Consider the following 26597-nt stretch of genomic DNA (forward strand, 5'->3'; position numbering starts at 1 on the left):
CATTTAGATTTTCATTGCTATAAGCAGCATTGGATAAAACCATGAAAATATACAGCTAAGTTTTTAGTAGCCAGCTACATGCCAGTGATGCTACACCTTCTCCAGAAACAAAATATCCCTGAAGCAGTGCAGAAAAGATAATGCAGTCTGAAATGTAAGGTTCTTTTTAATATTCTGTTAAAACAGTCATTATCTTTATGCCTATTTGTGACTTTTGGGAGGCTGCGTATGTGTACGCATGTATTCATGTGCCAGTCTGAATAATTGTGCTGGCTTTCCATGTGTTGGGTTTTGGTTTTTTTTAATTATTATTTTTACAAATGCTTCTAAAATATTTTTTTTACATTACTCTTATATCCAGCTCAGAAGGTTTATACAGCAGTGGAAAGGTTGCCTCTGATCAGCTGGTGAGTACTGCAGTTTTCATTACAAACCTAAACCAGTGGTTTGAGTTTAAAATAATTTACTAAAAAGATGAGTTTAGTCAGCAAACTCTATTGCAAAAAACAAAGATTTGGTACGTTGCACACTTCAAAAAGTATTTTTATACATATTTTACCTGTCCTGTGACAGTCATTGTCATTTTCTTTTACTTCACAAAAGGACCATTTATTCCTATCTTGTGCAAGTTACATATTACAACAACTAGATTAAAATGAATAATCCAGTCCAGCCATTTAATAAATGAAACTGCGGGGAAATTTACAGAGAAGAAAAGTTAAAAAAAATTATATTTTCAAATTAAATATCTTGGGAATAATAATTCTATAACCTCAAGATTCAGACCATGGACAAATCTTGTTTAGAGTATCAGGAATGAAAAATAGGCCACTTTTGCCACAACAGATGGATGTTGTCATAAGAATCTATGTTAAGTTGTAAGTTAAGATTTTTGAATAGTCATTAAAGAATATTTTGCCCTCTTGTTTAAATGGCTCACTACAGGGATAAGAGTCTTCTCTTGCATAACATTTTGCACAAAGATAAAATGTTGTTTTCAAAAGTCTGTCCTTGCCTTATGGATTTTTTGCATGCTTACATACTAACATCTTTTATATCCCTCAAACTATGTATACATCCCCTGAAAAGAGCACCCAGATTTATCTGACTGAATGTGAAACCAACTTCATTGAATTTTTCCCACAAATATGGTAGATTTTTTCTCCCCACACCCCAATCTATCCGAGCTAATAAATATATTTAAGATAGAGTTCTCAATATTCTCCTGCTCAGAACTTTTTGAATTGCCTCATTCAAACAAGGGTAGGTTGCAGATAGGTAAAGTACAAAATAAAACATGTTATGAGAAACACAAAACATGGAAAAACTGAACAAGATGCACAATATAATTCTGCAGAATTGTGACAAAGGGTACCAGCCTGGTTTACAGCTATCTTGCACTTACAGTAATGAGAAAATGGAAATTGTGACTAACATATTCATGTTACATCTCAAAATAAAAAGAACATTCCCTCATGACTTTGCTTGCATGTACAATATTATATTTGCGTGTCTGAATGATTTAGTTAAAGTCTAAGGGACCATAGCATCTACTTGAAATATGTCAACCCTTATATATATACAGAAATATGAGAAACCTTTCTCATTCTTTGAGTATAGAACTTCTAATGCTTCGGACTTTTTCAAATTTGAATTTTATAAAATATTCTTTCCCTTATGGAAGGTATTAACAGTGTTCTTATCTACACAGCTACATTTTTACAGAAAGTATAGGAATTTAGTACATTAGTGATATCTTCCTCATTGTTTCACTTGGTTGAATTTGGTCAGAAGGCCTCAAAATTATCAGAGGTAAGGAGGGAAACAGACAGCCTAATCAACTAATCTTTGTCTCCTTAGGAAACAAACTTTAAAAACTCTCACGTATGTTAACTTTAAATCCCATTACCAAGTTTTCCTTTGCCAGCGAATCAGTAGCCATATGTGATCTTTTGTCTTCTGTGAATATCTGCCACTGACTAAACACTCCTTTGCCTCAGATTCCTCTCCCACTCCTTGAGTCTGCACCTTCTCTCCAGCAAGTAAACTATACATTTGTACTTTAGTCTGCACAGTAGAAGTTCTGGGTTCTGCAACTCTCTATTACTTTTGAGTTTGTGAATGTGCATCTGTGAATGAGTTAAATCTATTAGACAGTGAGTGTGAGACTGTGACTGCATTAGAGCAAGTCGATTAGAGAATTTGTGAATAAATATAACCTTGCCCTTCCATAAGATTTCACAGTGAATTTCACTAAAATAATTTTCCTGCACCTCAAATTAAATTAGGCAATTATGTGATAACTTTTGAAAAGCTTTTCCATTTTTTTGAAGGGCTTTTATAGTTGGTAAGAGATGGAAAAGGTTCCTAAAAACTGATGAAAAGTACAGAAAGGGAGCCCATTATAACATAACTCTAAAGATGACATACCTCTACAGAAAGATTTATAACATCACTCTGTAGATGTTAATTTTTATACCACACAAGTTTAAATTATTATGAAGACAAGGAAAGGGTCAAAGTGTAAATTGTTATTGTCAGAAAGAAACATGTCAGAGGAATAGCAATGCTATTTGCACCTCCACCTCTCCATGTTGTGGCAAATCAATATATATATAAAAAGTTGTATATATTTCAGTTCCAGAGCAGTCTTTACAATGTTCCATTTGCATTCTCACAAATCATAGCTGCAAATAAAATAAATCTTCAAAAATTTACTGGAAGACTGAAAGAGAAGTCAGAGTGAAGAAAAGATCCTTGATGTCATTCTGGGGTTCCTCCTGAGGAATAGTTTAGTACAACAGTTTCATGAATGTATCAGTCAGAATTAAGGTGGAGGAAGAAAAATGTTTACCAGTGTTTAATAGCCTTACCAGCCTTCCACAAGCTTAGTAACTTAGCTCAGATGCAGCTTTTCACAGATGGCTATCACTATTTATGAATGTTATTTTCATAAGGACTTTTTTAAGCTCTTCTAAATGGAAGAAAAGAAGCATCCATTTTTGAGATGGTATATGTTGGTTTTTTTAATAATGAATTATGAAGAGATAAGTCTGTCAAAGAAGAGGGTTATTTTAATAAAGATTTATTTCCATCCTTCTAGATCCAGGCCTGGAGAAGTTTTCTTCAAGACACTATACCCCAAAGCTGCAGAACAATTAGTTCCAAAAAAGAAACCTCACAAAGTTGACTGGAAATCCAATAGCATCAAGCACTACTTGGTATTAAGCTTTCCAAGAGTAATTTTTTTGTACGGTTAATATAACTGAAACAAGGACATGAATTGTTAACCACATGTGAATTTGTTAGGAAGAACTGGAGAAATGTCCCTGATAATAGAGAGACTGCTTCAGGCAAGCAGCTTGTCACACCTGCACTAAAGCATAAACAAGAAAAATTGTTACTTAATATGAAATTGTTCTAAACCTCCACAGCGGACACAATAGAAACTTTAAATTTGATTGCCAGGCATGTCACAGCAAAACTAATACTCCTAAGTAAATGCACAAGGCTCTTTTCATTATTTTTATAATGACTCTAATAAAACTTTCCAGATGGCACTTTTTAATGTCATTAATTAAGTTTTTGACCAGTTACAGTCACTTTTGCTTCAGTCTCCTGCCACAGAAATTTACCTGACGCATTATATAATCATCCAGAAATGTACTGTCTATTGTATCTTAAGATGAATTAGGAAATGGACAGGAATAATTGAACTACCTCATGAGAGAACAAAAATTGGGAGAATGAACTTCATGCAGCAGAAATGCATATCAGGAACACTCCTTTCATAGCATACCTTCTTCTGGGACAAATATCTGTACATTGGAACTCCACACTACAGGTATGGTTCTTTATTCATATCAGAATGAATAAGTAACTTTTTGTAAAATTATAAGCCTAATTAAAATATAATTTAAGGGACTTCAGAGTTGGAGCATGTTAGGAAGTTTTTGGCGTAACTTTTTTCCATAAGAAAATGTTAGTTCAATAGAAGCAAAATAATTTCCAGGAAGTTTTTTTTTCTATTTCCTCTTTCAAAATTATCATAAAAGAAGTTCTAAAGTTTTCAAAAGCATTCACTTTGAAATTATATAACTAAATAAATACATATTTCAGGTTGAAATGTTTCACAGCCTTTACCTCTTAAGGTCAAGAAGGCTTACTTTGAAATTAAAAAAATGAAAATCATTTAGACTGGATCTAAATTTGTGTTTGGTTTTGCTTTATACTTCAAAAAACTCAAGGTACATCCTTTTTGTTTTCTTAACTTGATTTTTTTTCCAAAGAGAAGAAAATCTTTTTCAAGGCAGATCTAATCACAATTATAACATAATGGTTTAAATGAATGGATGATGGTACTACAGCAAGACAAGTGTTCGGAAAGCTGCCTTCTAAAGAACATGAACTGGTTGTCCCTTCAGGATTCAGGGGGTAGGGAAGGACCGATATTCTTTCCAATGACTCATCTTCATTGAAACTCATTTTTTTAGCATGACAAAGCAAAATCTTGGTTTGTGTCCTGGTTTTGGCTGGGATAGAGTTAATTTTCTTTTTAGTAGCTGGTATAGTGTTATGTTTTTGATTTAGCATGAGAAGAATGTTGATAACACTGATGTATTCAGTTGTTGCTAAGCAGTGTTTAGACTAAGTCAAGGGTTTTTCAGCTTCTCATGCCCAGCCAGCAAGAAGGCTGGAGGGGCACAAGAAGTTGGGAGGGGACACAGCCAGGACAGCTGACCCAAACTGGCCAACGGGGTATTCCATACCATGTGACATCATGCCCAGTATATAAACTGGGGGGAGTTGGCCTGGGAGGGATCGCTGCTTGGGAACTAACTGGGCATTTGTCAGTGAGTGGTGAGCAACTGCATTGTGTATCACTTGTTTTGTATATTTCTTTTTTTTTATTATTATTATTGTCATTGCATTATTGTTATTATTACCATTATTATTTTCTTCCTTTCTGTCCTATTAAACTGTTCTTATCTCAACCTATGAGTTTTACCTTTTTTTTTTCCCCCTGATTCTCTCCCCCATCCCACTGGGTAGGGGGAAGTGAGCAAGTGGCTGCGTGGTGCTTAGTTGCTGGCTGGGGTTCAACCATGACAGTTTGTTAAATTGGATAATAAATATAGCTTGGAAGGTCTCAGTAGCTCTCACTTGTCTTTGAGGGGTTGCAGCATCTAAACTATGGGCATATAATTGATTTTCATGATTGGAAATGGAAAAGAATCCTTTTACTCAAGTAAAAATAATTTGGAAGTATCTATCAAAAGTTTAATTTTGGCCTGATTCTATCCCTTTGGTGATGTAGGGATGTTCCGTTTTGGTGTCCTACAACGGATAAAATTATCTTTCTGAGAGATTTTCTGAACCACCAGTAGATACTTTCTTTCCATACTTTATATGGGTAATAGCTACCAGGTTAGAACAGAAAGCAGGACTGGTATTTTGAGATTTTTGTTTGTTCTGTCTCACTACATTCTGGAAGCCATGTAAAAAAAAAAAGCAAGAAAAATCCTTAGATGTCAACAGGGACAAAAGGCTATTGGAAATGAGAATAAGATGAAAATTGGAAATCTTTCTCAGCATCTGAAAATAAACCCCAAAATATACCCTGGATTTGAAAGAGGTGATGAGTCATTTACTTTTTGTAACAAAAATACATTGCAGGATTTGTTTCAGGAGAGATTACATAGGTTAATTTTTGTATCATCACAGCAGTCATTTTTTTACAAGTTTTCAATCTTTATCTTGCAGTTTTAACTACAATCAGTAAAAAAAGGACATTCTATCTTAATAATATAAGACTGAAATAGAGTGATCAGGAAAATATATCTCTGCACTTCTCAGCCTTATGAAGTACAGGATATTTGCTAACAAGGTAATTTATTAAATTATTTCTTTAAAAAATCATTCTTTTGTTCCAATTTGCAATTTACAAAAGACAAGATTAAAAAAAAGTGAAAGCATTAAAAAAAAAAAAACATAAAATTTAGTGTTTGACTGTGTAAGCAAGCATCTTTCTTCAATAACTTTGCTTGTGAAATTATAAGTAAATTTGCATTATGATTTGTGTAAAACTCTGCACTGAGGAAGTATTAAAGCACAGTCTGAGTAATTTCATTAAAGGACTATTCATGGCTATAGTTTTACTAATATGTTGATGATGTATAACTCATTGACCTTGTGATCTTTTGACCTTTTCTGTTATTTCTTATCTCATGCTTTCAATGGTTTCAATTTCATTTATTTTATTTCCCAGTAATCTTGGTTCAGCATAAATCAGGTCACTGTAAATAATATGATATATGTTTGTTGCTTAGCTAGCAATTAAAGGAAATAAGAACTTTCATAGAAAAGAAAAGACCAACTTCCATAATATAGAGGATTTATTTATATGTAATAACTGAGTACTGACAAGTTAGTGGAAATTTGCAACTTAGTAAAAGGCAAAATATTTGACTGTCTGTACTGCCTGTCCCTGTACCACACATGAAACTAGATGAAAGTAAGTTGTACATTTCATTCACCTTTAAATTGAAATAATTACATGCTTAAGGCCAGGTTGGATGGGGCTTTGAGCAACCTGGTCTAATGGAAGGTGTCCCTGCCCATGGCAGGGGGGTTGGAACTAGATGATGTCTAAGGTCCCTTCCAACCCAAACCATTCTATGATTATAAGTTGTACTAATATTGGTTATATCCATTTACTACAGTTTCAGATAGTGATGATATGTAGTTATAGGCAACCTCCTAGATTACTTCACAAAATGATGCAGTCCTAATCTAGCTCCCAGATGTATCCTACATTTTGAAATGATCCAACTTATTTCTTTTTCGTGCTACATTAAAAGAAACTCACAAAAGCTATAGCTGCTTCTTTGTTAGTAAAAACTGTGAGAGTAATACTATTTCATTGTGCTTTTTTTCTGAATCTTTTTCTAGCTGGTATTATACATATATTTTCAAATTTGAAATAGAAGAAAAAAAATCTGTGTGTCCAGTTTTTTGTGGTCAGATGGATCTTTCAGTCAAAAGTTTGACATTAAAGGAGTTCTGCAAGACTTGTTCTTCAGCAAGTGATATTTCTCTAGTCTTAATAGCTAGTGGTTTTTATGATGCTGAGTATAGGTTTAAATTTATTCACAGAAATAAGTTTTAAACTGAAAGAAAACAAAAACCTTTAAGAAAAATAACTTTTCACAGATTGAAAAGCTTCAGAACACCTACCATAACTCATTTTTTTCTTCAGTCTGTGCTCCAAGAGAGGATAGTAACTGCAGTAACTGCAGCTGAGTGAAGTGTATTTTTATTGGTAAGGTAAGCGATGTCATGGTGATGCTGCCAGTAAGGCTTTGAATTGGGTTAGACTGCACTGGCAAGTCAGCCTCTTGTGTGTGCATAATGAGTGTCTGGGTGTTTATAGGTCCTTCTTCATTCACTAAAAAAATGCACCCAAACATATCTACTGGGTTTTAATGGGATTTGCTAATTGTATCAAAAGATAAGCTCAAAAGATTCCATTCAGCATAGCAAAATGACACATTTTGATTTCTCTGCCTAACAGGATTTCAGTCATAACATTCAAGCTCTTGAAAATGAAAGATCCTTATCTCATTTAGGGAGCAAATTTACATTTTGGCTATAATAAGGGCATGGACGGAGAAGCTACAGGTTTCCAGATGGAACAGTTAAAAGAAAACATTCAGGCTAGAAAGTGCCTGAAGTCAAGAAGAAAAAGTTGCCAGGAAGGGGCCATCAGGGTATGTGTATACTTGAAACAATATAACCCTTGGCTACTAATCTGAGTGGGTATCTTTAATTAAAGGTAAATAAAACTAGTAAATAAAAATAAAAATAAATTTTAAAAAAATTAAGAAATCACCAAGTTGATGTTGGTTGATGTTGAATGTTGATGTTTTCATTACTGCTGAGCAGTGCTTAGACAGAGTCAAGGCCTTTTGTGCCTCTCACCCCACCCCACAGCGAGAAGGCTGGGGGTGCACAAGAAGCTGGGAGGGGACACAGCCGGTACGCAACTGACCAAAGGGATATTCCACAGCATATGACATCATGATCAGCATATAAAGCTGGGGGAAGAAGAAGGAAGGGGGGACATTCAGAGTTACGGCATTTGCCCTCCCAAGTAACCATTACGCGTGATGGAGCCCTGCTTTCCTGGAGACAGCTGAACACCTGCCTGCCGATGGGAAGTGCTGAATGAGTTCCTTGTTTTGCTTTGCACACAGGCAGCTTTTGCTTTACTTATTAAGCTGTCTTTATCTCAACCCATGAGTTGTCTCACTTTTATCCTTCTGATTCTCTCCCCCATCCCACTGGGGCAGGGAATGAGTGAGCGGCTGTGTGGTGTTTAGTTGCTGGCTGGGGTTAAACCATGACAATTACTACAGCTGAAAAAAAAGTGATGAGCACTCAACTTTTAACACCAGTTCAGTATTACACAAACTCAGTACACGCTTGTATATGTCCAAACATACTTCAGCTGTTTAGATTTTGATTCTATTACATTTTATTCCCAATTTCTAACGATGAGCTTATTAGAAGAAATATATTGATTTTACTGTTCCCTGTAGAAAATAGTTTTTTTCTTAGTGAATAAGAAATAAAAATTCTCTCTCTCAAAATATGAAATACACATATATGAAATCAGATCAGACAGAAGACAAAACCCACTCATTTTAAAAATGTTTTTTCTTGCTAAACCGAATCAACTTATATATACAATACACAACCACTCATATTTTCCCTTATGTTTAAGTTCAACTGGAAATGAGGAAGTTCTGTTAGCATCTTGCTTATCAGCTCTTATTTGTGCAGGGCTATAATTTGCCTTGAATATAGTACGCATGGAAATATTTCCATACATGCACTTAAGGTTGAAAAATCAGGATTCTTACTACTTTTAGCAACCATGAGCATTATTATCAGTTGAATCAAGTCCCATACTTGTCTATCTCTTGCACACACAGGAAAACACTCACCTCCTTCTTCCATAATCACAATCATACACTCTGACAGACATAACTATGAGACATATTGGCCTATATATGAGCTAGCTCCAAACTTCTCAAAAACAAAGAGAAAAGGAGTACAGCAGTAGTGAATTTTGGAAGTGAGTTTTTGACCTAGCTAGTATATACTCTCAGCCAGCAACACTCAGATCCCTTATCTGACTTTTCTTTTTCTCTGACAACTAGTGATGATTTTTTGGTTATTGTTTTCTTTCCCCTTTTTAATTAATTCATTATTAGGGTACTATTATTGAATAACAGAGTCTACATACATAACAGGGTGAAGAACTGACCTATTAACTGCTTACTAGATGAATTACTGGGGACTTTTTAATTAACCAGCTCCACAATAAAGATACGTCCCAACAAAGAATGTTAACATCTTACAATGTTACCAAACTCTCTTGAATGAGGGTTTATTATCCCAGTTATATTTTGCTGTTTATCTTTTTTAGCAACCTAGACCAGTTTCCCAAATTTACTGCACAGAATCAGTGACAGTCAAAATAGTAGCAAGAGTTTCCAGCCAAGAAGAAGAGTCTAGCTATTACAGCATTCATGTACTGATTTTCTGTGTAACAATGACTAAGATAATATCATTTAGATTTGATGTTTTTGACATAGCCGACCTAGATTTGCTCTATTTTCTGCATCATTTCTTACAATAATCTTAGTAGAAGTTTTAGGTATCTGCTTTCAGTGTGTAAAACGACAAGAAACAAATTTTGGAGGGAATATCAGGAAAACTTTAGCTGTGAGAATAGTGGGATGCTGAAACAAAGTTTCTGTCCAAGTTACCAAATCTCTGATTAGAAGTTTTCAAGAATATGACTCTGAAATATCATGACCACGCCTCAGTGAAAAGATAGATTAACAGGTCTCTTGAGATCCTCTTCAGCGTTTCACTCTACATGTATTTTTACCATAGATCAAACTGCAATTTTTACGTCTAGTTTTCTCTATGGAGTTGGCACTGCAAAGGTACTCTGATAATATGACTTCAGACAATCATACAGTCATTTTCAGGGAGCAGCAGAAGCAAGTTTGCTCCGTAAGGGAAGGTTAGCTGGAAGCAAGGGTGACCCCAGCGCAGACTGTGTCGTTACCGATGAGGCACAGCCCCACAGGGTCTGACCAGGGTGGACAGAGCCAGGTGCTGGTAACAGGGTCCCTCAACAGACCCAGGCAAGCCAAAGTGAGAAACCAGGCCTGGGGTCCATCCAGGGGACCTGGACAGTCAGGAGCAGCAGGAGGCAGGACTGGAAACAAGGCTACTGTTGAGATCCGAGGTCCATCCGGGGAGCACGGCTAGAGGCAGGACAGAACACAGGCACTCCTGTGGTGTCACTGGGATCAGCCATAATGGGGTCCTGGGCCCATGGGCAGGGTGGAGGTTAGGCAGGGACAGTCAGGCCTGGTGATGCCCTCAGGACCCTGAATGTCAGGAGCACCACTGTCACATATTTTCTTTGTATATTCATATGTGTCTATATATACACTCCTTTCAGTCATTTCCTAAATATCTGTCATTTGCCACCGTCAAAACCAAGACACTAGTTTAGGTGGGATGGCCTAGGGCTCCCATAGCATAGTACCTGATTGATCTTCAGAAGAGCAAAGAGTATTTACATTTTACAGTATTTTACTCTCATGGTAGTGAAGCAGTTTATCTCTGTATGCCTATTTTCAACACTCACAGTTCACTTTATTAGGAAGCTACATTATATTAAGCAATATTATATTAAGTTTTATTATATTATGCTATATTATATTAAATATAGCTATTATATGTGCCATCACATGGCCATATTTTGTCAATCTGTGTAATTTAATTGTATGTATTTATCTGTTAACAAAATATGATTCACCGTGAATAAGAAAATAAAGAACAGGACTGGAATTTGTGGGCATTAATATAGACTTAATTCAAATTCCAAAAGTTTTGCATAATATTTCAAACTTTTTTTAATCAAATGGAATCACACTCGAGTTCATGGTACTTTAGAGTATAATGGTGCAACTGAATATATACGTTCATATATCAGGGAAATAGAAATCGCTGTGAAGGGAATACTTAGAGGATGAATAAATCGAGCCAGTTATAAACTCTTTTTAAAGAAAAAAAAAAAAAACAACACAGAAGAAAACCCTAACTAACTTCACTCCTCTAACAGCACATTTCATGCTAAACATTAGTTCTTACACAATACTAATAAAGCAAGCTGTTAGTTTTTACTATTTGTAGCCTAAATCAGCTGTGAGTATAAAATATCATGGTGTTACTATTGTACAGTTAGTGCAGACAGCTATGGTTCTTTATGGCCTTACTTACATGGGTGGAAGTGATCAGGTTTGAAAGCTCCCTGCCAGAAGCTGGACCAGAAGCAAGCTTGTCTTCTTTCTACCCCATCTTGCCTCTTTGTGCTTGACATTTTTATGTTATTTGCGCTCTCCCCGTACTTCTGGAGCTCATCTGCTTCCAGTACTGTTTTGGTTGGTTTTTTGGTTTTTGGGTTTTTTTGGGGGGTTGTTTTTTTTTTTTTTTTTTTGTGCTATTCATCCTTCTTGTATATTTTGCAGGATGTCCAGCCTTTTTGCAGTTCCTTGTGCTTATCTTGCCCTTGCCTAGCACAGTTTTTTTATACTTGTATGCCTCTTATGTGCTACACACAACTTATATCTCTCTTGTTGGTTACATTGATCACATACTTACACAAAAAGCTTATGCATTGTGTTTGGCATGCCACCACAGTATTACAAAATACTTACATACTTTCATTGGTTACATTTTTTCAGTATGCTTCTATGTGAGTGCCATGATTTAACCCCAGCCAGCAACTAAGCATCACACAGCCACTCACTCACTGAGTGGGATGGGGAGGGGAATCGAAAAAGTCTTGTGGGTTGAAATAAGAACAGTTTAATAACTGAAATAATAATAAAAAAAATTAGCAGTAGTAATTGTAATGAAAAGGAAGATAACAAGAAGAGAAAGAAAGAGAACCCAAGAAAGACAAGTGATGCACAATGCAATTGCTCACTACCTGCTGACTGACGCTCAGCCAGTCCCCAAGCAGCAATCTGCCCCTCACAGCCAACTCCCCCCAGTTTATACAGTGGACATAATGTCATATGGTCTGGAATATTCCTTCGGCCAGTTTGGGTCAGCTGCCCTGGCTGCATCCCCTCCCAACTTCTTGTGCTCCTCCAGCCTTCTTGAAGGCTGGGCATGGGAAGCTGAAAAATACTTGACTTAGTCTAAACATTCTCATACTGAATCCAATACATAACCCTATACCAGCTGCTAGGAAGAAAATTAACTCTATCCCAGCCAAACCCAGGACATTGAGTTTAAGGAAAGCTAATATTAATTATATAGTGATTAATGCACTTTAATGTATAGGCGTCACAAGCTTCTGCTTTGACTACAATGATTTAGTATCTTAAGTTACTTAAAATGTAATATCAGATGCCTATTTCTAGGAGGAATAGTGCATGCAAGAAAACATTGCTGACTTTATAATCTTACACAAAGTGCAGTTACAAGTATGAAGTCAATGAAAACAATACAGAAATAGCTAGAGTAGGTATGCACAAGGCATACAAATTAGGATCAATGTTCTGAAAACTCTTGGTGAAGTAATGTTTTCTTCCAAGAGTAGTCTCTTCCAATCTGAATGAAATGAGGTGGTTTTTCTTTTTTGCTGTTGTGGATAGCTAGAGAAACAAAAGTAAGTTTTACCCAAAAAGTTTCTACACCTGTACAGATTTCTTGCAACACTGTAAGTAAAGTTCTACTGTGAAGTGTATCTCATGTGTATGAATATTCTTCTCTAAATAACATTTGCAAAATTAGAAAGAAAAATAAAAAGGATGACTTGGTATTGCAGCAACGATATGGAAATTCAGCATTAAAAAGTCAGAATCCTCAAATCCTTATTTCTGTCTTTACAGAGAGGAGGCTGAGGGTAGCAATGAGAAGAGACTGGACTTTATCATGAATAATTTCCTGAGAAGACAAAATAGCATTTTGGGGGGGCTTTGTCCCCTGCTTTCTCCACACTAATTTTCATATTACCATAACTCAGAGCCATGATTCTAATCTATGAGATCTTGGTTAAGACTGGCAAGAGGGGAAATTGTATGCTGTAGTTATACATCTTTGGAAGCCAAATTAACTAGGTTAACTGAAACTATACCTTAACTTTTTATTAAGAAAAAATACATTAATCGCTGGAATAAATAATATAGGGCTTTCCAGAGCATATTGTGACTGAAAATAAAACATTGACATCTAAAGGGTGTCAAATTAAATACATTATTCCCTTATGTCTTCATAATAAAGCCTCTCCAATGTTATAACTGCTAAAAGACAGACACATAAAATACTAACTTCAAGCTAGACATATTCACCAAATTCAAAAGTGTAAGAAGAGAGGGGGCTCATGAAAAACATTTTAAAACACCTGGGAACATCTCTGGAGAAAAGGAGCTGCTGGAAAGCCGCAGAATCTTCAAAACAGTTGCTTTAAACACCACCAAAAAAATCTCACAAAGAACACCACTTTCACAGAATTCCTTTTCTTTAAGGTACACAAGGCTGTCCGATTTAATTTCCCAAGCATTCGGGTAATGGTCTTCTACCCGTCTTCAACAGGGTTGACCTCCTTAGACTCTGAAAATGAGCTTACAATAGAATGGCTTACAGTGAAGTGAAAAAACAAAGTAATCTTCAAGCATCTGTCTCTGGATAGACATTACTGATCTGGCAAGATAGATTAAATCTATAACTTAACATTTTTCTTTGAGCTGTGATAAAATAATTTCTTATGCTTGCAGTTAATTTGTTTAAGCAGGCATCACATGTATGGGCACAAGGGAGAGAGGGATTTTTCACAGACGTGCAAAATGGTTAGATGCTGTTAGAAACTGAGTAGGCGTCTATTAAATAAATGGCTGTAAAGACACACCATGATTCACATTTTAAAGGATATTGTATTTACAGACATTCCTTTGAAAGACCTTTATACTCTCTATTGAATTCATATAAACTAAAAGATCATTTCAAGTTAAATTTAAAACAAGCAAATTACCTACTTTAGACACCATTTGCAGTAAGAATCTCTACCTGACATATCAGATAGCAGTTACAAAAGAGAGGTCACTTATTTGAAACTGCACCCTGTAGGCTCCTGATTCTCATTTAATTGATCTCCTTGTTTTCTACGTTGGAATTTTCTGCTTCAGAGATCATGTCTCCTTCTTTTGTTGACAAGTCCAAATTCTTTTGTTGCTCTCCAAATGACTTTATTTCAGCATAATATAGAAATATTCCTACTTGCATATGCTTTAGTAGCAATTTATGCGTACTTTCCCGTACAGCTAACAAAGACAATTTTACCTTTTTTTAAATATTTTCCAATTATACCTAGATATAGAAGTAACGACAAGAATCAAGGCTGAAGTGAGCAGCCCTTATTGATGGTAAAGAGAAGCAAAGGGATATGTGTCTCTGATGTCATGTTTAGCATATTTGTTGTAATAAACAAATGTCCTTCTGCCTCCATCATGCACTTCTTGTGAAAGGCCTTCTACGCATGGGAAAGCTCACCTCTCACAGGCTGCCTGGGATCAAGATTGCTAAGGGAGCTGTAGTAGAGCAGCAGTGTATGTATTCAAATGCTTTATCAGTTTTTTAGGAAAAAAAAAAAAAAAGCACAGTACTTGCAAGTAACAAAATGATAAAAAAAAGTTGTAGTTCATCCAGAATGCAAACACGTATGTTACCAAGTACTCCAGACAACTCACATTTAAAAGGAAAAAGAAAAAAAAAAAAAGAACCAAAATACCCCGTCAGGTGTGATTTTAAACATTTCAAAAACTCTTTCACCTCTCTACCTCAAAGATCTGGCTAGCACAGTTTAACCCTACAACAATCAGTGGAACATGAAAATCATAGTTATGTTTTAGAATCTTTACAGTCATCTAGAGTAACATTTCTGTTCCTAATATTGTTGCAGTTTTAGGACTAACATCCAGGGAACCTTCAAAGTTTCTGGTAGCTATACTTCATACCATGGGAAAAAGTTGCAGAGCTTATTTCTTGCATAGATATTAATCCTAAAAAGGTATTATCGCATGCTCTTTGCAATACTTGTGCAATTAGATGACCGTGTGTTGTGGTTTAAGCCCAGCCAGTAACAAAGCACCACGAAGCCGCTCGCTCACTTCTCTCCCCCCGGTGGGATGGGGAGGAGAAAATATAAAGAAAGGCTCCTGGGTCGAGACAAGGACTGGGAGGGATCACTCACCACTTATGGTCACGGGCAAAAGACTGGTTCAGCTTGGGGAAAAAACAAAATCAATTTAATTTACTACCAATCAAATCAAAACAAGGATACTGAGAAGTAAACCCAAACCTCAGAACGCCTTCCCCCCACCCCTCCCTCCTTCCCGGCTCAGCTCCACTCCCGGTTCTCTCTCCCTCCTCCCCCCGGCGGCGCAGGGGAACAGGGGATGGGGGTTGGGGTCAGCTCCACACACCTTGTCTCTGCCGCTCCTTCCTCCTCAGGGGGAGGAGGACTCCTCACACTCTTCCCCTGCTCCAGCGTGGGGTCCCTCCCACAGGAGACAGTCCTTCATGAACTTCTCTGGGAGGCGTCCTTGCCACGGGCTGCAGTTCTTCACAAGCTACTCCAGCGTGGGTCCTTTCCACAGACTGCAGTTGTTCAGGCACAGACTGCTCCAGCGCGGGCTCCTCTCTCCCCGGGCTGCAGGTGGGCCTCCGCTCCCCCGCTCCCCTCCACGGGCTGGGGGGGACAGCCTGCCGTCTCACCACGGGCTGCAGGGGCATCCCCTCCTCCGGCCCACCTCCTCCCCCGCCTTCCTCACAGACCTCGGTATCTGCAGAGGGGTTCCTCTCACATTCCAATCTCCTCCCCTGCTGCAGGTTCCCCTTCTTAAATATGTTACATCCCAGAGGTGCTACCACCGACGCTGACGGGCTCGGCCTTGGCCAGAGGTGGGTCTGACTTGGAGCCAGGGAAGCTTCTAGCAGCTTCTCACAGGAGCCGTCCCTGCAGCCCCTCCCCCACTACCAAAAACCCCATCACACAACCTCAAAACACCATGATATATTTTAATAAAAACATAATAACGTTTCTATGGAGAGAGAGAGATATCTATGGTATATATACACACACACATAATAATATTTCTGTGGAGATACATATACCTGTGTATATACACACACACACATACATAAATAGTTTATTGGAACTATGAGACCTGATAAAAATGGTTAAAATTCCAAATATTGAAACCTATGCAAAAGTTGAATTCCTCATAGAATCTTATTTAGTGAGGCTATAAATATGTATATAGTATTATTTAAATGTTTCAAAATTTATTTACACTCTATTTTGCCAATTTTATCCACTTAAGCTATTATTTCACAACAAAATAGCAAATATATGACCAAATTATTTAGCAAATTATTTTTACAATTAAAAACATAAGTAAAATTAAGCCCTTTGTTACCATCTGATAGTAAATCTCTGAGAAACTGGGACACCTACTTTTCATGTATTAAAAAGAGTTCAGACTTGCAAAATTCTGATTAGTGAGATTTTCCTACATAGTACATGCATTTAGGCATGTGAATATATAAATTCCTTGACTGAGAAGCCAGCCATTGAAAGTTAATTCTGCTCTTTCTGTTTAGGCTGGTATATTGCTTTAAACACTTTGAGAAACTGCATAATGAAGGATTTAGAGTCAGTAATGAATGTCATGATCCCAAAAACAAATATGGTAAAACAGTTTAGAGCAGTGATATAGGGATTGTTGATTTTTTCATATAGAATACACACAGAGTCTAGCCTGTTTAAGGCTCTCTGTATCTGGCTGAGATGCAGTATGCATGGCCCAGTACTAAGACACCTGCTGTGACTGCATTATGTTTCAAAATAATAGGTTCTTCAAGAGGAGCAAATGCCTTATAGTGTAGTAATTGACTGCAAGCATCAATACAGCAGCTGCTTTTGTGCACTCAGGAATATCTTTATTTTAGGATTGTTGCTTTTTTAATAGCTTTATGCTTTTTTTATAGCAGCTCCCATTATTCTTTAGGGGTATTATTTCAGATGCCTATGCTAACAGTAGGGGAGGAGCTATAAAAGTGAAAAGAAGGAACCATTTTTATTTATTGAAAGTGTCCTATTCAAGTGATTAAATTTAACATCTACTTTCCTGTATAGATATAGATACTGCCATTAGCTAAACTCCAGTGGATGGACAGAAGTTGCTTAACAGCAAAAAGCTGCTTCTGCGATTTTCATTATGAACAACATAAAATACAATGCATAATTAAAATCTAAAAGACATGTAGATTAAATAAGAATGTACATCTTCAGTTGTAGCACTTAGCAAGCACTCAGGAGCCAAGAAAGAAGGGTCAGCACTTCTGTGAACTGCCTAAGCACTGCTTGATCTCTGTTTCTTTCACATTATCCTGGAAACCTTGAATTTGTATTTAATGTCCTCAGGGGCTTAAAACAAGTATAAGCATAGACACACTCATATGTGCATCACATTATTGAGTTCAAAACTTTCTTATATTACAATATGGGCTTTTCTGAAATGTTTTATGAACTCATTGCAGTATTACCAAATAATCTCTTGATCATTAAAATATACATTCTCAGGAGGAGAAAATATTTTTCATCTTCCTTTCACACCTTTTACTGCTTAAGTGCTTTAAACATTTTTAGCATCTTTTAATTGTCTAAGAGCTTTTTAAAAGCTTTCCTGAGACTGAAATTTAGCAAATGTGTATAAGGTCATTTTTGAAACAGTTCATTTTGTTTCCCTCATGCCTTAGGTAACAGGCCTATACAAGGTACAAGCAGAATTAACCATTACAGAAAAATAAAACAAAAAATATGCAACTAGTCATGATAAGCAGGGGTTAAATTCTCAGTTTACTGAGTTAGACATATACTATAATACCATCCTTCCTGGAATTAAAGTCCTTTACTTATAGTGGCAACAATTTCAGATGGCTCATTTCACATAAATAAAAGAACAAATAAGCCTTTGAGTAGGGAGGAAATAGGAGGCAACAGGACTTTTACCTCAGTCTATTTTTTTAAAGGAAGCCCAGGGCACTACTGCTTTATTTATGAGAAGTTCTATCTGATGAGGGGCACCAGAAAACGAAGAGGTGTGTTTCCTAGGCAAGGGAGATCATTGCACTTGCAATGATGCCTGCAGTTTATGCTCTCACATCACGTGGAACGGCCATAGCTAGAGGGCTGAGCAGCCTCACACCATCTTCCCTTATTCAAACTCCACTGGGAAATTTCTGGAATCTGATCAGGTTTGGGCGTTTACTACATGCCAAGCTGAATAGCCTAGGGCAGGACTGCAGCACTTCTAGGCAAATTCAAAACAGGAGCTTAAGGTGCTATGAAAATTTGATACAGAAATTTCAGCTTCCTACAACATCTAAGAGCATGCAGAATATCCAGGTGTCCCCTGGGGAGAGAAGTTTTAAAGGTCTATGTTTGGGATTGAGGCACAGTTTCCAAAATTCCATTTAAATGCATTTCTTGTCTGTCCACTGTTCTTTCTAGATTGTTTCTGCAGCTTTACTGCTCTTAGCATGAATCACAGGACATCTAAATTCTTCCCCCCCCTTAATGGTTGGGACATTCAAGAAAGACAAGAAAGAAATGCATGAGACTACTTTCCATTGTCCCTCACCTTGAAACTGGACAAACCTTTAATACATGTAAGGAGAAGAATAAAGAATGTTCTCACTAACAATATTATAAAGAAAAAGACAATAAATCTTGTCTGTGAAGCTATAAAGTGTCCTGCAGGGTAACAGAACATACAAATGCATAATTACAGGGTAGGGTTTAAACGGATTCATACTTTTCCACTCATATTCTAAGTCTGCTGGATATAAGCAAATTTTTGGTAAGAAGCTACATAGCTGCTCTATTATGGCCAAGCTAATATACCATTTCTCTTAATACTCTCTGAATTGTGTATGTCCTGCTTCTAAATGTATATAAACCGAGCACAGCACTATGCTAACCCAGATATATGTCTTTCAGAATTCAACTAGTGTGGATCCAGCCAACTTAAAATGCTCAAAGGATCTCATCTCTCTGTAGAGGTATGGTAAGAGAAGAAAATTGAAGCACATAATTTATTTTACTACCCTTGCTTACATTGATATTTTCTACTCCTGACAAACTGATTGATTAATAATTTGAACAAGCCAGGACTGTAACTTTTTTAGCAATTTAACATAAGATGTGATTGTATGCTAATCTACATTGTATGCTAGTAACATATTCTATAGAAAGGTTAAAAATTTTCATAATCCTTTATTTTAATTCCCAAATAGTCTGTTGCATTGTCAAATGTAGTGAGTGAGATTATATAGAAAAGGAAATGTTTTCTTGCAGTAGGAACAAAAAAAATAATTTGAGCAATCTCACTTTTATGTCAGTTGGGACTTACCAGAACTCAAGGGTCCATAATTCTGGGACAGTCAGACGTTCTGAGGAGCCGTTGGGGAAACCTAAGTAATCTTCAGAAAAAAAAAAAATCAGCATTCCTAGCCAGCCAGGGCTAGTTGGGGGTCTGGCACATGGTTCCTCCCTGTTGTGAAGTTGTACACTGACAAAAATTGACAGTCTTGAGATGGCTTTAAAAGATTAATGTCCCTGAAAAGATTTTGTAACTACAGATCCTGAATTGATGTTCAGTGAAATCGATATTTTTGTCAGTTTCATGATGGGTAGACAGCTGTGACAGAAATTATTTTTATATATAATCTTTTATTTAAAATATAGGAAAACTAAGAAAAACTGGTTGTATAGAAGTAATGTCACACATTGAAATGTATATACTTATCTAGTACTACGTATATGTGTACTTAACAGCTGAAATTTGGAAACCTTGTATTTTGATCAGCTCTCCTCAGAGGGTTATGATCTACTTGCATTTCTGCAAAATCTCTCATATATGACTTTTAGCAAGTAATTTATTTTTCTTCTTAATTTACAATAGAGAGGAAATGGCTTCTATTTTTCTTTTGTCCTCAGTTTACATTGTACAAGCTGTGCAGCAAGTCTTTTAGGTATCTGCACAATTGGCCCTATAGTACAACAGGGCCTTAGTCTCAGCTGGAACATGTAACCATTAGTATGATAAAATACTGATAATAACACATTCATTCAATGAACTATTGTCAAAGCATACAACTTAAAAACCATGAAAAATAACAGAATGCACTGATGAAGCAGCTAGAGTCAGGGAAATATTTAAGACTAAAAGACAGCTGTTACGAGCAATTTTGTATTGGATGTTTCCCATCTCTCACATCTGTCTTTATAAGTTGTTTCAGACATACATTTATAATGAGAATGCAATTTAGCAGAAAATTATTTGTTCATTATTAATAGAAATGTGCCATTAACAGCCACCTACTTCCCCATGACAGCTTCAAGTACAGTTGGCAAACTTTGGCTTTTCAGGAATGTTTTATTTTGTAGTAGCATCCAAACTAATTGAATTTCTATCAAAAGCTGTTGCTGTTGTATGTATTTGAATATTAAGTGATTTGCTTTAGGTAGATTAAGCAAATAAAGCACAACAAAAATGATTCACAGTGTTGCTTAATCAATAATAATAATATTTAAAAGCTGTATAAACCATTAAGCAATTTTTATTGTTCAATTCTGTCTACTGAAAATTAGGTGAGTTAGAGGTATACATGCAAAATAATACAAAGAAACATGGCTAGAGAGGATTTCTTAATTTGTTCAGGGGTTTTTTGGAGCCCCCTAATTTATTTGAGAAATTTTTTCATGATTAAATTGACGGATGTTTTGCGACTCAGTTTTGCAAGACACTTAAAAATCTCCATTGTCATAGGTGTTTTTAGATGCTCAAGTTATGCAAAATCTGACAGGATGACGTTCCTAATTATTAAAAGATCATGTTGATTTGTTCAACAGCAAACAACAACTAACGAAGAATTATTCATTCTCTGAGCTGTGTAGAGAAAAGTAAAATAATTTTGTTTAGAAAACTTCAGTATGCTTTTAAATGATAATAGACTAGAGGCTTAAGGTAATTTAAGCTGAATAAGTAACATTTCCTAGGTGGTACTGTTGTGTCTACATTATCATTGCACAGGTACCATAAGAGTTTCTAAAGTCTTTAGTACTTTCCTACTGAGATCAATACTGAAGTTCCTTTGACTTCAATAAGACCAGAGTTAGAGCTACAGAATTCTTTTGAAAATTCCATTCTGTAGCTCTGTGGTCTCTCAAATTTTTTAATGCAAAAATTCCTGTTAATGTCATCTTGACTTTCCAGATGCAAAAGAACAATATAAAGAAAATCCACAGTAGAATTGTTTGGTACATTTCAAAGACACAAAAACAATTAACACAAATTAAGGAGACTTGTTTTCTACCATCCACAGCAAAAACCCTGATTTTGCTTCACTGAAAGTCCGTGAGGTTTCCTTTTCCATCAGTGGAAATTGGAGAAAGTCATTAGCTAACTACAGCAAGAATCAAGAATTGTCAGGAATGGAATGGCCAATTTTGTAATAAACATGACATTTTCAAGAGTCCATTTTAGCAATAAAGGAAATGGCAAGATGTTGATCTTTATTATTTTATGTTTCATTTCCTAAGCTGAAGAATAAACTTGTTTCATTCTGACAAATTCCAACTGCAGTGTAAGAAAATGAAACCACATTTTAAAGCAAACTGACAAAAAAGTTGAAAATTATCACGTTTTTTTAAAACATTCTTATTTTTCTTCTGACTTATCTGGTAAGGAGATTAATTTTTTCAGGTTCTGACTATCAATTTGTATTTAGACAGTGTTTATCACCATTAACTAGCAGCTATGAGTGGGAGTCTCTAATCATTACTAGTATTAAAATTAAAAATAATCACCATTAAATGAATTTAAAAAATAATACGATAGTGCAAAACTACATACCAGTTATATGACACAGCATCATCAGGTATTTAAGATAGAAATTCCTATGTATCAGAGATCTTAAATTATTCCTCTGCTAATGGGAAACTCATTGAATCCATTAAGTCTGGTGGTTAAAATTTAGAAATACAGAAGTCTGGGAATCAAAGGGTTCTCTTAGATCTCAAAGCCCTGCCCCTAGCATGTGCTGGTCTTTCATAACCTTCCAGGCAAACTCTGCTTCTGACTGGTAATTCCATCTTCCTCCTCCAACCACCTCTCCAGAGCAAAGACCCATACTGTATCATTTAGGTCTGTACTGGTTTTGGCTGGGATAAAGTTAAATTTCTTCATATTAGCTTGTATGGGGCTATGTTTTGGATTTGTGGTGAAAACAGTGTTGATAACACAGGGTTGGTTTAGTTATTGCTGAGCAGTGCTTACACAACCTCGAGGCCTTTTCTGCTCCTCACACTGCCCTGCTAGCAAGAAGGCTGGGGGTGCACAAGAGAGCTGGGAGGGGACACACCTGGGACAGCTGATCCCAACTAACCAAAGGGATACTCCATACCATATGACATCATGCTCAATCTGGCCAATATTATAAGAACTCAATCTGGCCACTATTGTAACAGACAACAAAAAATGTTTTTACAAATATGTTAACAGTAAAAAGAATCCCAAGGAGAATATCTATCCTTTAATGGATACAGAAGGGAACATTGCCACCAGAGATGAGAAAAAGACTGAGGTACTTAATGCCTTCTTTGCCTCAGTCTTTAATAGGGAGACCAGTTATCCTCAGGGTACTCTGCCCCCTGAGCTGGAAGGCAAGGATGAAGAGCAGAATATAAGCCCCTTAATCCAGGAGGGAGTAGTTAGTGACCTACTACGCCATCTGGACACTCACAAATCTATGGGACCAGATGGGATCCATCCAAGAGTACTGAGGGAACTGGTGGAGGTGCTTGCCAAGCCACTCTCAATCATCTATCAGCAATCCTGGTCAACGGGGGAGGTCCCAGATGACTGGAGGCTTGCCAATGTGATGCCCATTTACAAGAAGGGCTGGAGGGAGGATCCGGGGAACTACAGGCCTGTCATCTTGACCTCGGTACCAGGGAAGATGATGGAACAGTTCATCTTGAGAGCACTCACATGGCATGTGCAGGACAACCAGGGGATCAGGCCCAGCCAGCATGGGTTACGAAAGGCAGGTCCTGCTTGACCAACCTGATCTCCTTCTATGACCAGGTGACCCACCTAGTGGATGAGGGAAAGGCTGTGGATGTTATCTTCCTTGACTTCAGCAAGGCCTTTGACACTGTCTCTCACAGCATTGATCTTGAGACCATGAGAAGTCCTTGACCTTGAGAAGCTGGCGGCTCATGGTTTGGACAAGTGTATTCTTCGCTGGGTGAAAAAAATGGCTGGATGGATAAGCCCAGAGGGTTGTGGTGAATGGGGTTAAATCCAGTTGGCGGCAGGTCACAAGTGGTGTTCCCCAGGGCTCGGTGTTGGGCCCTGTTCTGTTTAATATCTTTATCGATGATTTGGATGAGGGGATTGAGTGCACCCTCAGCAAGTTTGCAGACGACACCAAGTTGGGAGGGAGGGTTGATCTGCTCAAGGGTAGGAAGGCTCTACAGAGGGATCTGGACAGGCTGGATCGATGGGCCGAGGGCAACTGTATGGAGTTCAACAAGGCCAAGTGCCAGGTCCTGCACTTCAGTCACAGCAACGCCATGCAGCGCTACAGGCTTGGGGAAGAGTGGCTGGAAAGCTGCCCGGCAGAGAAAGACCTGGGGGTGCTGGTTGACAGCTGGCTGAATATGAGCCAGCAGTGTGTGTGCCCAGGTGGGCAAGAAGGCCAACGGCATCCTGGCCTGCATCAGAAATAGTGTGGCCAGCAGGAGCAGGGAGGTGATTGTTCCCCTGTACCCGGCATTGGTGAGGCCGCACCTCGAGTACTGTGTTCAGTTTTGGGCCCCTCACTACAGGAAAGACATTGAGGTGCTGGAGTGTGTCCAGAGAAGGGCAATGAAGCTGGTGAGGGGCCTGGAGCACAAGTCTTATGAGGAGCAGCTGAGGGAACTGGGGTTGTTTACCCTGGAGAAAAGGAGGCTGAGGGGAGACCTTATTGCTCTCTACAACTACCTGAAAGGAGGTTGTAGTGAGGTGGGTGCTGGTCTCTTGTGTCAGGTGGCTGGAGACAGGACAAGAGGAGATGGCCTCAAGTTGTGGCAGGGGAGGTTTAGGTTGGATATTAGGGAAAATTTCTTTATTGAAAGGGTTGTCAGACATTGGAACAGGCTGCCCAGGAAAGTGGTGGAGTCACCATCCCTTGAGGTTTTCAAAAAGTGCGTAGACAAGGCACTTCAGAACATGGTTTAGTGGGCATGGTTGATGGTTGGACTCGATGATCTTGAAGGTCTATTCCAGCCTAAATGATTCTATAATTCTATGATTCTATGCTCAGCAATAAAAGCTGGGAGAAGAAGAAGGAAGGGTGGGGACATTTGGGGTTATAGTGTTGTCTTCCCAAGTAACCATTATGTGTGATGAAGCCCTGCTTTCCTGGAGTTGGCTAAACATCTGTCCGTTGATGGGTAGTAGTGAATGAATTCCTTATTTCACTTTGCTTGTGCATGTAGATTTTGCCTTTACTTATTAAACTGTCTTTATCTCAACCCACAAATTTTTCTCACTTTTACCCTTCTGGTTCTCTTCTGCATCCCACAGCGGGGGAGTGAGCAAGTGGCTATGTGGTGCTGAGCTGCCTACCAGGGTTAAATGACAAGGTCCCACTTCTATTTCCAGTATGCCCACAATAGTCTTATCCTCCAACTCCCAGAGCATGGAGTGCTTTCCCACTACACTTTGTATGTGGGATTCTTCACTTTCCTCTACTTTTTCTCAGGAATAAGAACTCCAAATTTTGGTAGGATCCCTTTCTCAATGCAGCCACAAAAGAGGAAGGGCCAGCAAGTTGGCCACACTTGCTAAAGCTCTCAAATGGTAGAAGTGGAAGAAACCAACAGCACTACAGCCACCTGTTATTTTTATAGTTTTCCACTCCACCTATAATTAAAACCAATCCAATATAGACTTTTTCCTCTAACTTCTATTTTAATTCTCTTTTCTTAAGGAATATTGTATTGTATCTTAGCATGCTATTATTGACCAAACTCCCAAACCAGACTTTTTCGTTATTTCTTAAATATAGGTGTAAGGGTATGTGGAAGGAGACAGTGTTTGCTTCTTCGGGACATCTGGACAATAACCTTTTAAATGCAAAAGAGGATAATGAGAAAAGGAGAAATCCATGAGCAAGAATATAGACACAAACCCAACCAACAAATTATAAGGGAGGCAGTAAGGAGAACCAAACCTGGTCAGTCACATTAATTGGTAAGTGTATGTGGAAAGTGGTAATGTTTATTTCTGTAAGGGTACCTGATCATGGACTTTGTTAAATGGGTTACTAAGGAAAAGTGGGAAGCCAGAAACAAAATATACAGAGACACAAACCTGACAGGAAAACATAAGGGAGACAAAGACAAGAAGCCAACCTTGTCAGTCACACTAATTCATGGGCTATCAAAAAGTCGCACACAAACCAGGACTTCATAACTGATAAAGGTGCAGAGGTGAGGGTCCAGGATGTTGCAGGGGGTTGGTGGAACTGTGCAAACTGATGGAGGAATGCACAAGGGCTGAACAAAGGGAGAATAGACAGAAAGAGGTATAAAAGGGCTCAGTCAGGCATAAAACGGGGCCAGTCAGCACACTTGTCTGACTGAGCCTGTGCCTGATCAGTGGTCTGTCCTATCTTCTTATTAAATTCTTTTTTTAACTATTTCTCTGTGTAATCTCACTTGCTGTCCTCTGTGTGTGTCAGCACTGCAAGGACTAGATGTAAGCTACTGGGGGGACTGGCACGAGTGGATTTGGTGCCAGCCACTGGAGTCAGACAAGAGACGCAGGCACCCCTGGCCTGTGGTGTCAGCTGCTGGAGCGAGTGGGGGTCCCAATTCCAGCTGTTGGAGTGTATGGCTGCCAGCCACTGGGGTGGGAATGGTGTATGTCCTGAAAAAACAGCTACTGGGAGGGACCCATGTGAGTGAGGTGAGTGAGGGGCTCAGCGCTGGTTGCTGGAGGGAGGACCACTCCTGGTCTGTATCTCGTCCAAACCAGGTGTGCATGGGGTGTTCATGTGTATTCACCAGCAAACCTCAAGCAGGACCAGCCAGCAAGTAGGAGACCCTGGGTCTGGGCCAGGGTATCGGGCAGGGAGAAGGCCCAGGTTGGTATTCAGGGAGACCTGAGAGTGCAGGGTGCCTTTGAAATGAGTGTGTGAGTGCATGTTTCTTTGCTAGCGAGCACCAAGATGGACCAGACAGCGAGTGAAAGATCTGTAGAGCAAGCAAGAAGGCCCAGGATCTGGTCAGGGGCGTTGGACTGACAAAGGGTTCACACCAGTACTCAGGGGATTGCTAGTGGTTGTGAATCTAGAGAATGTCATGTGCAAGCACCTTC

This window comes from Aquila chrysaetos, chromosome 1, assembly GCF_900496995.4.
Source record: "Aquila chrysaetos chrysaetos chromosome 1, bAquChr1.4, whole genome shotgun sequence".
In the NCBI taxonomy this organism is placed as follows: domain Eukaryota; kingdom Metazoa; phylum Chordata; class Aves; order Accipitriformes; family Accipitridae; genus Aquila; species Aquila chrysaetos.